This window comes from Barbus barbus, assembly GCF_936440315.1.
Source record: "Barbus barbus genome assembly, chromosome: 1".
Lineage (NCBI taxonomy): Eukaryota > Metazoa > Chordata > Actinopteri > Cypriniformes > Cyprinidae > Barbus > Barbus barbus.
In genome coordinates, this window is record NC_136729.1 from 13,227,915 (window position 1) to 13,243,376 (window position 15,462).

The 15,462-nt window shown below is 39.4% G+C and overlaps 1 pseudogene across 1 annotated transcript in view; it reads left to right on the forward strand.

Annotated features, from left to right (window-relative positions):
• Positions 1-15,462, forward strand: part of LOC306869862 (dynein axonemal heavy chain 2-like) — a 183,453-nt pseudogene that overhangs the window by 117,127 nt on the left and 50,864 nt on the right. The window contains exons 37-39 of the transcript in view: positions 29-124; positions 1,653-1,871; positions 4,429-4,546. The product of the transcript in view is annotated as a dynein axonemal heavy chain 2-like (transcript). The remainder of the gene's footprint in view (positions 1-28; positions 125-1,652; positions 1,872-4,428; positions 4,547-15,462) is intronic.

Sequence of the window (15,462 nt, forward strand, 5' to 3'; positions counted from 1 at the left end):
TTTTTTTCTTCTTACCCTTTGACCTCAGATCCTGCTGATGTCTATGAAGGACATGCACATCATTAATGGGATCATCCAGGATCTTTTCTCTGCCGTGGAGACACCCACTATTGACTACGGAAAGGTAGCCTGTCCCACCATGCATCTGACCTCATAATGGACTCATAAAGCAACTGAAAGTCTCTGTATATTTGTGTATGAATGTGTGCTCTGACTCACAGCCCTTAAAAGCATATTTTTGTGTGTTTTTGATTACACCCATCCTATTTTTCAGAGAACAGCTCTCACACAGATCTCACTGTAACACCTTTCAAAAGATCCATTAAAGCCTGATGACATTTTCCTGCCCTGTCTATACACAATTCACACAGTTCACTTCTTTAATACAGATAAAGGCCAATGCAAAGGTGTTAGAGGGAGCTTAGTGGATAAATATCCTAACAAGCACCGCAAAGATTGCTGTTTTAAAGCCAAGATAGTCTGATCTGTGAGCTGGAGAGTTATAGAGTTCCCTGTTTTACTTTGTGCCTTTAAAGTGAAGTGTGTAATTTCTGTGCCAATAACTCTAACACAAGAAGTCCACCTAGAAATGGCCTACTTATAGTTTTCTCCGCACTCCCTGCTTCCCAGTCTAGGTAGGTTTACTTGTCTTAGCTGGTCTCTCATACTGGTCACCCTGGTCTGTTGGCTGGTTGTAGAGCAGTGGTTGATTCCAAGGCTTTCTCTTCTAGTACAAAGTGTACTGTAACTGTTGGTAAGAAGTGGAGAATAATGGAAAGCCAAAACGTTTATGAGGTGTATTTGATATATATGATTCTCAAAATACTTGATAACCATCTTCAAGAACTTCAAAACTTGGCTAAACCTCTTACTAAACTGCCTTCTGCTGTTTTGACTGCTGTGATTAATGCATTGTCCAAATACACAGTTTACTTTGTAAAAAAAAAAAAAAAAAAATGGCAGAAGATTCTAAAAGTCACATGAATTATGGCATGTTTAAACCTGTTCTGCTGAATACACACTGTCTAAGAGAGAAATGTTCTTTCTGAGGAAGAGTTTATGTTGTTTGCGAAAAAGGTTTGGAGAAATAAGGCAGATACCTCAGAATGTCTGCACAGCTGCTTCCTGCTTCTTCTGCAATCAAATGTGACAAGGACAAAATTGGAGGCAGAGTGTGACACACACACATAGACAAAAAGTAGTGCTGTATTTCTCCTTTTCTGCCTCCACTCATGCACATCATACTGTGTTTTTATTGCTGTTTTATATTACCCATCCTGAATCTCCACCTTACTCCAGCACAAACGCCTCAGAGCCGTTCCCTTTATTCCTCCTCTCCATCTGTTTAACGAGTCGAGAGAGAACTTTGAGAGGGAGATTAAATTAACCTGAGAGTTTAGCATGGCTGCTTTAGTGGCCCTGGAGCAGTTCTGGTTGGTGTGACTTCACTCAGGGGTGCAGTATCAGCGGGTGTTTTTATTAAGATGGCCGCCCACCTCTTGCCAGTTCATTTGTCTTTAGTGTTTCAGTGGGATTCACCTCCACCGAAGGGATGTTTTTTCCAGCTTCAAGAGTTTATGCAATGTTATGAATCAATTAACACACATTTGGTTATGAGAACTTACAAAAATTTTCTTCCTTTTTAACTCTAGCTGAAAGAAGCTATAGAGGCATAACTTCAACAGAACGGTCTCCAGGTGATTCCCTTCACCGTGACCAAGGTAATTCAACTGTACGAGACCAAAAACTCCCGACACTCCTCGATGATCGTGGGGAAGACGGATAGCGGCAAGACGGTTACATGGAGAGCCCTTCAAAATGCGCTCAGCACCCTGCACCGCAAGGGAGAACTGGAATTCAACATCATACGTGTAAGACCTTCTCCTTTATCTCAGCCTCTGTCTCTCCATCCTTTCTCTGGATCAACAGCTAGCAGTCTTGCTTTTCATGTTGTCTAAAGGGCAACAGGTCAACACAAGGTTCCTCAATAACAAAGTGGCCCCGTTAGCTTTATCGAAATGAGTTGTTTCCATTCATGAGTAGTTTTAAGGGCAAAGAGCATGCATCTGAAACAAATGTTTTTGCAGCAGCTGTTCTAGAGCCTAAAAGGCTACGCCAACCTTCTATCCCTCATTACCATGAAAATGAACCGCCGTCAGCGGCCACGCTTATTCAGCACCCGATACATTTACCACCAAGACAACAGTGTTTTCTTTAAATACTCTTCGCTGTTTAGAGAACATGTGGCAACAAGGACTTAACACTCATTAAAAGCCCCCCTGACAGACTCTCGGCTCACTCGTGGGTGTTTTGAAAATAATGGCATAGTCAGGACAGCAGGTAGCACTAATTGCCGCGGCTTATGGTCTCTTTCTTTTCACAGTTGGTTTGGCTGCGGCTAAAGGAGCGCCACTCCACGCTGTGCTTTTAACACAGTCGTCTTTTCACCCATTCACCTGAGACTCCTCATGTCTAAAACCGTGTGTTTAGCGTTCATGTTTGTTCTGATCTTTTTTGTTTTCGCTTCTGTTGTTTTTCCTCATCTCCTTCATTCTTTGTAACCCTTTTCACGTGTCTCATCCTGATGTGGGTAAAAATAGAAGAGTGGGATGGGGTGGGGGTAATATGTGTTTCTCAGGTTTTCCTTCTTTAATGATGTTCCTGGAGTTTGTGTGTGTGCGAGAGAGAGAGAGGCAGGTGGGGTCTGACAGACTGTTTTTATGCTTTGCTGATGTTGTCAAAGTCTCTTGTTTCTCTGTTTAGATGCTATCCAAATTTCCCCTTTTGTACTGCACTCTATAACATGTTAGGAATAGTATACTACTCTTACCGAGTTTAGTTCCAGCCATGTTCCAACACACCTGGCTGCAATTTTCAAGGAACCCTAAAGACCTTGATTAGTTTGTTCAGGTGGGTTTAATTAGAGTTGGAACTAACCTCTGCTGGGACGAGAAATGGGGAGCACTGTACTTGATAAATTAAACATTTAACATAATGAGGCACATATAATCAGGCACATATGCAAACTGTTGTAATTCCTACACCGTTCACCTGATTTGGATGTAAATACCCTCAAATTAAAGCTGACAGTCTGCAGTTAAAGCACATCTTGTTTGTTTCATTTGAAATCCATTGTGATGGTGTATAGAGCCAAAAATGTTAGAATTGTGTCGATATCCCAATATTTATGTACCTGACTGTATGTATGGATATATATATATATATATATATATATATATATCGCTGTTCAAAAGTTTGGGATCAGTAAGATTTTTAATGTTGCTCATCAAGGCTACATTTATTTGATGAAAAATAAGGAAAAACCAGTAGTATTGTAAAATATTAATGTAATTAAAAATAATGATTTTCTATTTGAATATACTTCAAGATATAATTTATTCCTGTCGTGCGAAGCTGAATTTTCATCAGCCAGTTTTTTACATTTTCTCTAGTCTTCGGTGTCACATGATCCTTCAGAAATCATTCTAGTATGCTGATTTAATGACCACTGTATTGCACTCACTGAAAGTTATGTGACAAGTGACAACAATGTATGATACTATTGCATAATATGTTCTCTGTCACAATCTTTTCCATTCCAAACATATTCTGAATTACTTAATTATGTTTCTCATTTTTAGTAAGTATACTGTGCAGTATGCAGTTAGGACTACACTAGTATTCTATTCTTAATGTATTCCATAAACTTTTTATGTACTATTTTTAAAATTGTAGTAAGAGTACACTACATACAGTGTAGGATTCAGTAAGTAGGTAGTGTTCTATTCTGAGCATAGCCTAATTCTTTCTCTCCCTCCAGTGTTTTCCCCCGTCCCTGTCACTGTCTAATTCTCTGTGGGTTTGGGTACCTGTGGTGACTGAGTGTCTGTGTGGGTTTGGCATCCTGGTGTTAGCATATGAGTGTGTGTGAGTCTAAATCTCTGTTGGTTAACATCTCTAGATACTTTCTGCCTAGTGTGTGTAGTTCTTTACATTTTTGGGGGTCCATCTTGTTCTCTGCTCTCTCTGTGACTCAAGCTGCCTTTTCTATTTGCATCCTCCCTTTCTCTCTCCCTCCTTCTTTCTGTCTCTCCATCTCTCGATGCCTGTCTCCTCACTCTTTCATATCTGACTCAACCCCACAACCCTCCCCCTCTTTGCATATCTATTTCTGGTGCCTATCTCTAACTCTCCATGCAAAGTTCAAACATCACCTCACCCTGTTTCCTCATTACCTCCACTCCATATAACACACATACACACTCACACTCACACACACACACACACACACACACACACCCTTGAGTCTCCTGTGTATCAGTGTCTCATCGCTGTATGACTCCACCTCTATTTGATTCCTCTCCTGTAGTTGAGTCATTCTCTCTTTCTTTGAACTCTGACCTTTGAATTTTGCTCATGACCCTTTAGGAGTGTCCACTAAACCCCAAGGCAGTGAGCCTGGGAGAGCTGTACGGAGAATACAACCTCTCCACCAATGACTGGACAGACGGCATCCTCTCCTCACTTATGAGGACAGCCTGTGCAGGTATGTTTTTTATTATTTGTTCTTTTGATGTTTTTATAGTTTTTTTGTGTGTGTTTTTTTATGTGTACCCTGTGTAAGCTGTGTAAATGTCAACTTAACTTGAGATTAAAGGTAGGGAACAAAATATTGTGTAACATTTGGATTCAGCCATTTGTTTGAATCACACTTGTAGTCAAATATATGTGCATATAAAGACAGCAGTCTGCTGTAGATTTCTGCAGCAGTGCACTTTAATCGTTACTCTTGCGCTTCTCTCTTCTTCACATCAATACAACGTCAAATACATTTGCCTCCAGAACTGTCAAAACTTGTTAAAGAAAAACAAGTTCAGGTGTCTCTTTAAAGGGAGAGGAAGCTACTTGAGTCTGTTTTGCAGCCTTAGTATTGATTTGTTTTTAGTTTGAAAGAGTATCATTGTAATAATACACACTTTAATGATATTAATCATAATGCTGAATAATTACCAGTTTAATTGAAATTTAAGGAAACACGTTTCTGGTGTGGTCTTACTGATGGGGCTGTGGAGGTGCATAAGACTCAAAAAATAGAAGAAACCGTTTTTGGCCACTTTTGTACATACTACAGCCTTTCAGATTCTGGTTAACACAGTTTAATGCTGGTCAACATTCATTCAGGTTACAGCAATGATTGCAAATAACAGTAGAAATGGGCCTTGCATTTAGATATTTCATAGTTTTTCATATAGGATGCCCACTTTCAATTCATGATGGATAAAACAATTTATTTTCTCATTAAATTTATTTCTGAGTGACACATTACATAAGTAAAAGGCTGTGAATGTGGTTTCTTTAAGGCTTGTGCTCCTCAAGAAATTTAGAAATTTTCTGACCGAAATAGCAGTCGCAGATAGCAGGTTCGATGTCAGCTGAAGCACTGAGGAAAGAGAATGAGTCAATGAATCCTGATGTGACAAAAAAACAAAAACAACCAGAAGAGAGAAAGAAAGAGGCAAAGAACGAGTGAAAATTGTTGTAGAAAAGTTTGCTGATTTGTTTTCTTTTTGCCATCCCGTCCATCCTGGTCTCTTTCCACAAACCCTCTCTGTCTCTCTGCCAGTCTCTTGAGTATCACAGGAAATCACAGAGCTTGTTTTTTCCAGCCTTTCTCTTTGATCACTATACAGCTCAAACAGCAGGGATTGGCAGCACTTGTGTGTGTGTTTTGTCAGTTTGTGTACTCGTTTTCTGTGTACAATCCAATATGAAGTTTGTCAATCTGTCCGAAGAAGACTCAAGTCGTTCACAAAGGATGCAATGTGTTATTCTGATATTTCTTAATTATTGGTCTATGTACTCATGCAGAGTTATGTCTTTAGTTGTCGTGTCTCTCAAAAATATCAATTTTTATTATTTTAATTAAATATATTAAAATAAGGTGTCATTTTTGTTCTTTATTGTAGTGTATCTCTGTGTTTTGTCATTTGTAGCTGCTGTCACACTGATCTGGTCTTTTTAATGTTCCCTGTCTCTCTCTTCATCTTTCGCTTATCTTGCACATTAGTCTGAACTTGACCAACAAACAGCTCAAATCCCCTCTCTTTCCATCTTTTTCTCTCTCTCCCTTTGAGTTTTTCAATTTCAGTTTGATTTATTGACATGACAAATGAAATTCTCTTCAAGGAATTCCTCAGTTTCCTTCATTAGGCATTCTCTCTACTGATAATGCTTTGGGGGTTTTTTACCTTTAAACTGTTTTTAAGAAGCCTACTGAGCCAAATTCCCCTTACTGAAGGCATATTTAGAGGCCTACAGCTTAATATAAGTGTTCTATCTAAAATAGATTGTTGAATCTTCAATACATACTTCTTAAGAGTGTTATTAGGCTAAGTTGAACATGGTTTTACAGAGTTGACTTTTGCATGAATTAAAAAAAATTGTATTACTACAGTGGGTCTCTGATGGTTAACACTGGAGTCTGTGTGTGTGCACTGCATTGTTCTTTTGAAACTGTCTGACAGAGCCAAAAATGTGCCTTTCCCCAGATGCTTGTGTTTCTCTCTGGACTTCTGCAGTCCCTTCCTCCCTCTCTTTCCCTTTGAATGTTTCAATGGGCTTCATTGGCATGACAAGTAATGGTGCATTTGCCAAAGAGAATGAGTCAGTGAGTATTAAAAGGAAAAATACAACATTCAATTCAAGTTTATTTGTATAGCGCTTTTTACGATACAAATCATTGCAAAGCAGCTCTACAGGAATATAAGTTCCCACAATATATTTACTTTTACTTACTTACTTACTTTTGTCATTTAGCAGACGCTTTTGTCCAAAGCGACTTACAAATAAGAAAAAGTAACTAAAAAGTTACAACTCTATAAATACTATCTACCCACATATTTAAGAAAATAAAGAAATTAAATAAAATTGACACATGCATATAACAACAACATTTCAATAATAAACATATCAATGAAAAAAATTAAATAAAAAGCTACTACTATCCCTTGCCGGTGTCCCTGCCCGGTGGAGTCGCACGGTAGAGTCGATGGTCTTTACACTCTTTGGTCTTCACACTAAGAGGGCTTCACACGACGACTGCCGCGACCGCTGCCGCGGTATAATAACCTTTATTATACCAATCTAACAAATGATCATTTCAATTCAGCTGGACCCACTTTCCTGTTTATCAACTACAAATGGCCAAGCAAGTGCACACACTGACAAGATACACGATACAGTACGAGACCAAACGCGATTTCAGCAACTCTCATCCTAGTAAACAAAATAAGCGTTTCCTAGCAACGGCAAATGCGCTAAACACTGAGACAAGTAAATACACTTACGAGCTGATTTTAAACTTCCGCTGATAGACTGCTTCTCTTAAAGACCACTTCCATTACACTGCCTTCTGCTGGCGCTTGAACCCACTTTCCTGTTTATCAACTACAAATGGCCAAGCAAGTGCGCACACTGACAAGATACACGATGCTGCAGTACGAGACCAAACGCGATTTCCATATATTTTTTATATTGCAGAACCTTAATATATTTAACTTATGGCAAAATTTGGTAATTCTGTATGTTGTCTGAGCGTTGGCATCCTCTGAGGTCCTCTGAGGGGTTGGCATTATCTTTTCTCAGGTGTTCGGTCATCTCAGATCATTTAAGGGTTGGATCCAGACTGAAGCTTCTGTCATTCCTAGTTACCACGGGCTGTTAATCCTGTGGCAGAAACAGAGAAACAAATAGAGACATAATTAGCTGCTGTTCCATCTAAGCAAAAATTATTTGTTCAACCCAAGCTAAAGAATAATAATAATGTACATTTGATCAGATATACTACAGTACAAGATTATAAGATGCATTATGTGAATGCTTGTCTAAAGATATGTGTCTTTAATCTAGATTTAAACAGAGAGAGTGTGTCTGAACCCCGAACGTTATCAGGAAGGCTATTCCAGAGTTTGGGAGCCAAATGTGAAAAAGCTCTACCTACTTTAGTGGACTTTGCTATCCTAGGTACTACCAAAAGTCCAGAGTTTTGCGACCTTAGGGAGCGGGTTGGATTGTAGCGTGGTAGAAGACAAGTTAGGTACGCAGGAGCTAAAACATTTAGGGCCTTATAGGCAAGTAATAATATTTTGTAAATGATATGGAACTTAATAGGTAGCCAGTGCAGAGACTGTAAAATTGGGGTAATATGATCATATTTTCTTGACCTGGTAAGAACTCTAGCCGCTGCATTTTGGACTATCTGTAGCTTGTTTATTGAAGATGCAGGACAACCAGCTAGCAGTGCATTACAATAGTCCAGTCTAGAGGTCATGAATGCATGAACTAGCTTTTCTGCATCAGAAACAGGTAGCATGTTTCGAAGCTTGACAGTGTTTCTAAGATGGAAGAATGCTGTTTTTATAACATGGGAAATATGATTTTCAAAGGACAAGTTTCTGTCTAATATAACACCCAGATTTTTGACTTTAGAGGATGTGACAGTGCATCCGTCTAGTTGCAAATTGTAATCCAAGAGATTCTGTTTAATGTTTTTTGGTCCAATAAGTAATATCTCTGTCTTATCTGAATTTAATAGGAGGAAATTATTGGTCATCCAATCTTTTACATTTTTTACACAATCTATTAGCTTAGATAGTTTAGAAGTTTCATCTGGTCTTGTTGAGGTATATAGTTGAGTATCATCAGCATAACAATGAAAACTAATCCCGTATTTTCTAATAATATTACCAAGAGGCAACATGTATATTAAAAATAGCAGAGGACCTAGGACCGATTCTTGTGGTACTCCATACTTTACTGGTGATAATTGAGATGATAACCCCATTTAAATGAACAAAGTGGTAGCGATCAGACAGGTAGGATCTAAACCATCTTAAAGCCTGACCTTGAATACCAGTATAGTTTTGTAGTCGATCTATTAATTTTAACAAGTGCAGTTTCTGTACTATGGTGAGGCCTGAAACTTGACTGAAATTCTTCATAGAGATAATTTATTTTGCAAGAAGCAGCACAATTGAGCAGACACAACTTTTTCTAAAATTTTAGACATAAACAGAAGATTTGAAATGGGTCTGTAATGTGCCAGTTCATTAGAATCTAGTTGTGGTTTCTTAATAAGAGGCTTAATAACCACCAACTTGAATGGTTTTGGGACGTGACCTAAAGATAACGATGAGTTAATAATATTGAGAAGCGGTTCTTCTGCTACAGGTAACAACTCTTTCAGTAGTTTAGTGGGTACAGGATCTAATAAACATGTTGTTGGTTTAGATGCACTAATAAGTTTATTTAGCTCTTCCTGTCCTATAGTTGTAAAGCACTGCAGTTTTTCTTTTTTCGGTGCAATGAATGAAGCTGAAATACTATGCAGTAGAATCTACATTTGATATTGTATTTCTGATGTTATCTATTTTATCAGTAAAGAAATTCATAAAGTCATTAATATTAAACTGTGAGGGAATATTTAGATCGGGGGGTGTCTGTTTATTTGTTAATCTAGCCACTGTGCTAAATAAGAACCTTGGATTGTTTTGGTTATTATCTATGAGTTTGCGGATATGCTCTGCCCTGGCAGCTTTTAGAGCCTGTCTATAACTGGACATACTGTTTTTCCACGCAATTCTAAAAACTTCCAAGTTAGTTTTTCTCCATTTGCGCTCAAGATTACGAGTTTATTTCTTGAGAGAATGGGTATAACTGTTGTACCATGGCCCAGTGCGTTTTTCTCTAACCTTTTTCAATTTGAGGGGGGCAACAGTAATAATTAACAGTAATAATTTAATGTATTAGAGAAGATAGTGCCCATGTTGCTAGTCATTTCATCTAGTGCATGTGTATTTATGGGTACACAGAGCAGTTGAGATAAATCAGGCAGGTTATTTGTGAATCTGTCTTTGGTGGCTGGAACAATAGTTCTGCCCGGACGATAATGTCACAGAACGGCCAGGCTCTCCCATCAGCCAATTACCACGATACACTTCACCTGAGTTCTGATCATGCGCACCTGCACCCCATCACCATCATCACCCAGAACCACATAAAAGCACTCACCTCCATTCACCCAGTGTCCGATCTCGTTCTTGCAACGTGGACTCTCCCCCGACAGACTCCAGCAGTTGAGTATTACCTCTGCATTCCTTACCTGTTGAAACTTCCCTCCTGTTCTCTTCCTCGTTGTCTTCCCCGTCTCCAGACCGTCCTGTGTGTCCTTGGATATCCCCGCTCTCCTGTGTTCCACATCACCGCCTCGTCCAGCACCTGAAGACACGAAAGACACTTTAGAAGCACGAATCATCACCTGCAAGATATCTAAAGTTCACGACTCACCTCCCCATTCACAGTTCCCACTCATCCTGTAAAATAAACATCTATTCTTTTGCACCTACCTCCGTGTTGGGAAGTTACTGTAACAGATAACGCGGAGCCATATAATAAATATCAGTAAAATGCAGCATGCACGATACAAGGAAATGATCAGTAACATCATCACTTTGAGGTACGATATCTATATCGGTAAGATCAATTCCATGCGGTATGATTAAATCTAGCGTATGATCTTGAGTGGGCCCGGTGACGTTTTGCTTGACTCCAAAAGAGTTTATTAGGTCAGTAAACGCAAGTCCTAACGCATCATTTGTATTATCAACGTGAATGTTAAAATCTCCGACAATTAGCAGTTTATCAACTTTAACCAATAGATCTGAGAGGAAATCTGCAAATTCTTTTAGGAAATCTGTATATGGCCCTGACGGTCTATACACCGTAGCCAGAGCAAGAGATAAGATAGATTTTGCATATCTAACAGTGTAACATTAAGCAGAAGTATTTTGAATGAGTTAAGCCTCCTGTATCCTGTTTTCTGAGTAACATTGAGAATATCACTATATATTGTTGCAACACCGCCGCCATGACCAGTCTGACGGGGCTCATGTTTATAACAGTAGCTTGGTGGAGTAGACTCAGTTAGACCAAAATATTCTTTGGTTTCAGCCAGGTTTCAGTCAGGCAGAGTACATCAAAATTATTATCTGTGATCATTTCATTTACAATAACTGCTTTGGGTGCGAGTGATCTAATATTTAGGAGCCCAAGCTTTAAAAATAGTTTTTGTTCATTTATTTTGCGTTTTTCTGATTTAATCACGATCAGATTTTTTCTAGATCCTGCATTAAATTTATATTTTGACCTCACTATTCAGGGAACAGACACAGTCTGTATAGATTGGACAACGCAAGTACTTCTATCATTTAAGTGGGTAGAACAAAAGTCATAGCAGTTATTTGAGAGTTGGCTTACTAATCAGATGGAGCGTAGCGTCCTGGAGATGTTGTCCGACAGGAGTTCTGCTCCGACTCTGCTGGGGTGCAGGCCATCAGCACGGAAAAGCCTAGCACGCTCCCAGAAAAGATTCCAATTATTAACAAAGAGCAGTTTCTGTTCTTTACACCATGACAATAACCATTCGTTTAAAGCAAACAGTCTACTGAACCTTTCGTGTCCTCGTCGATACGTGGGAAGCGATCCTGACACGATGATCGTCGTCGCGGGTGATGTGCTGCATACCGTCTCGATCAGGCTCCTGAAGTCCCTCTTCAGTGTCTCCGTCTGCCGCAGCTTGGTGTCGTTAACCCCCGCGTGCAGCACGACAGCACTGATGCTCTCGTCGCCCTTCAGGATCGCGGGTATCTGTGTAGAAACATCGAGAACACGAGCACCAGGGAAACAGTGAGTGTGCACTTTACCTTTAGCTAACGTAGCACGGACGTGCCGGACGATGGCGTCTCCGATGATCACAGCGTCGCGTTCTGTCTCGCGGAGGGGAGCGAAGCGGTTCCGGGTGGAGATCTCGATGACCGGAGGCGGAGAGGTCGTCGCCCGGGGCTTGGCTCGCGTCTTCCGCTGATGGTACACTCAGGGTCCGCGGTGTCCCGGCGCCGGAGTGAAGGACATCTGGGAAGATCGCGTCCTGGGTGCACAGGGTCTGTGCAGAGAAACACACGGAGTAGAGGTGGTGGGAGTGTTAGCAGCGTGCTGTATACTTACCCCGGACTTGTGAGCATCAGCCCAGTATGTTTCCAGCGCGGCTCTCTGCTCTCTCAGCTGAGCCTGCTTCTCCACCAGGTCGCGGATCTGCTTCTCCACGGCCTCCAGCTCCAGCTGCACCGAATGCAGCTCGAATGTGTCCTCACCTGCACTCAAAGGTAGACACAAATCCGCCATTTAAGCAAGTAAGAGTGAAACAATGGTAATGTGTGTGAATAGAGTATTCGCAATCTAAGCGAGATTAGCGGCAGCCACGCTGCCGATGCTAACGGGCTATAAGCTAATAGCAGACACGAGAAATCAAAATAAAACTAGTGATAACAAGGCGCTCTGATTGGTTTTGTTTTAGAATGCTATAGTGGATATATTCACACGTTATAGAAATGAAAATGTTAGTGTATAAAATTGTTTTTAAGATAGAAAATAGACGATAAAGAATCAACTTGACGGAGCTCAACTCAAAACACGCAGTCAAATAAAAAGGAGAAAATTTTAATTAAGCAGTAAGGTACAACAGACTGCGAAATTGTGAATAATACAGTACAGCCTTGAGTACCTTAATGCTTATATAAAACAATTAGGACACAAGTGTTTATTACAGAGTCTAATTTTTTTTCATTAAAAAAATATTTGAAAAAATTCATCAGGTATAGTTCACCCAAAAATTTAAAATCTGTCGTCAGGTTGCTTACCTACTGTTCCTCATACAGTGACAAGTATGGTGCATTCTTTTCGTTCTGCCGATTATAGAGAAGTTGTTAAATTGTGATATTTTTAAATACTTTTGAAGTTTTCATTGAACTTTGTGCATTGAGTCATAGTGAAATACAGCTCTAGCTGAGTTTTGTTTGGTTTGCTCTATAAGAACAACCATTCATCTTGTTCTTTGTTTATTTTGCCATGTTTTCAGCCTGCTTGTTCCCTTGCTGGGTAGTTTGCTGAGTGTAGACCTAGTCAAGACAGGTGTACATTTCTGGGCCAGATAACTTTGCATTTGTTTAGGTTTCCCAGTGTGTTTAATTTAATCACATTTCATTTGTGTTCTAGTGTGATTTAGTCCAATCACAGGATTATTCTGCTCTTGAACCTCAGTCTGTAGTGAAAGGCTTGTTTTGCTAAACTCTTGAATTTACAGGATTTTATACTGTATGTTTGGAGACCACTACTTTCTAATTGGTTTCAAAGTTTAATTGCCTGTTTTGTGTCATCATAGTTAATGGATATCAGCCTAATTATACACTGCATGCATTTTCTCTGGAGTTCCATGTACTTTTTTTTTCTTTTTTACAGAATTCAACAGCAAGGTCTCAGTTGGGTGTTTTCCCCATTTGGCGAGTTCTTGGTTTGTTAGTGGACCACACACCTCGCTGCCATAAAAAGCAATGGCCTCAATTACTGATTCTAATATTTTCAGCCTCATTTTAATTGAATTTTCAACAGGACATTGCCTTTTTTACGACACAGTGGGCCCTGTGAGCCATTCCTCTCAATTCTTTCACCGCAGGGTTGATGTTGCCTGTGGACTTGAGTTTCCTAATTGTACTTTGATGAATGTGTGATATAATTGGATATGAATATGTTTTTCATGCACGTACGTACATCTGGATCTTGAAGGTCAATATTCGAGTTTTTAATTTTAGGTTTACTGCCAGGGTAAATGGTCTAGTCTGTCAGTATTGTTCTAGTAGATCCAACTTTTGCTGTGATCCTGAATCAGATCCAGGTCTGACCCAATCTGAGTGATACCAGAAATTACAGATGCTGATTGAAAGTAGTTGGAAAATACTAGGCTCAAGCAACAACTCTCTATGCTGTAGGGATTTTGTTTTTCTTGTATAGCTGTAATTGTATTCAAATATGTTCAATTAGTTTATGCTTTCTGTCAACAATTATTTATTGTGAATTACCCCCTTCAACACTTAAAATTAGAATTATAAGACAATGTGAATTCAGCAGGACATTATTACAAAATAAACCCACGGTCAGGTGGTCAAATCTTGCATAACCCAGTGTTGACTATTTTGCATTAATGACCTGCTGGCTGTTCATTAACCTTCTTATTAAACGGTTCCTTACCAGAAAACTGAATGAATGGACATGGAATATAGATTTGAATTGGAATATTGAGTCTGAGTTGGAGAGGTCAAAGAGTGATGTCGGAAATTGGTTGGGCCGATGGACAGTGCAATTTAGTGGCCATTTATACAAAAATATTTGACTTCAGAGTGCAACGATCGATCAGTCAGGATCAGTGTTAATTTTGGCAGGCATTTTTGATTTAGTCTTAGTCTTTATCTTGAGACGAAAATGCTTAATAGTCTTAGTCACATTTTAGTCATTTGAGTCTTTCATAGTTTTAGTCTAAATATAAATATAAATTAAACTCATTTTTCAGATACAGTAGGTTTACTTAACAAGTATACATTTATTTAACATCTTTTGTTGGTTAACATTTATGACAGATAATTAGGAATGCTGTCCATTTAAGACGGAAGGTATGCATGTAATAGCCTACTGACACACATTCAGTTAAGCTCACTTAAACCATAACGGACTGTATTTCCGTGAGATACTCTACATGAGAGACATGTGGACTGCTGTGTGTGTATTTGAGCACTGAGAACTGATCGCGCGCTGTATGAGAACTGAAGAAGTGGAGCGTGCGCAAGAGAGAGCACTTCAATTCCGCCTATCGCACCTTCACTGACTTTAAGTTAATCGACAATGAATTGTGACTCCCGGAAAAAACGGGACGTCTGGTCACCCACTCCCTAACCCTTCGGGTGCTGAGGCCATTGTTTGATCGCTAGTTCGCGTTTTGGTAGCCTATCCGTCCACTGCGGCTGCCATACAAACGCACCTTATCCAATGACAGAGACACACATTTTGAAAGACAAGACAGTTAATTTAGCCTATAGGATGTATTTTGAATGTCTGGTAGTCCTCAAATAACATTTTAGTCCCGTCTCGTCTTGTTAACGAAGACGTGCATAAATTTCGTCATAGTTTTTATCATCAGATATTAGTTTTAGCTCGTCTTAGTCACAGAAAAAAGGTTCGTCGACGAATATTTTTCGTTGTCGTCTTCGTCAACGAAATTAACATTGGTCAGGATCAAATATTCCAGACAGTTATGCAATAATGTCATCATTTTGTAATGTCAAACAGCAGGCAGAATGGAAAGCTTTTAGAAAATTATGGCAAAAATCTTGCAATTTTTGTTTGATATTTATTTCAATGAATGTGAAAATCAGATGTGCTGTCATTTTTGGTATTAAAAAGTCAATTTTACTTCTACCCAGGAGATTGTGTGCTTTTTTGAGGAATTCTAAGAGTCTGGTATTGATTACTACAAAACAGCCTTCCCTAGTTACCTCCCACACAAATGCTTTAGTCATTATT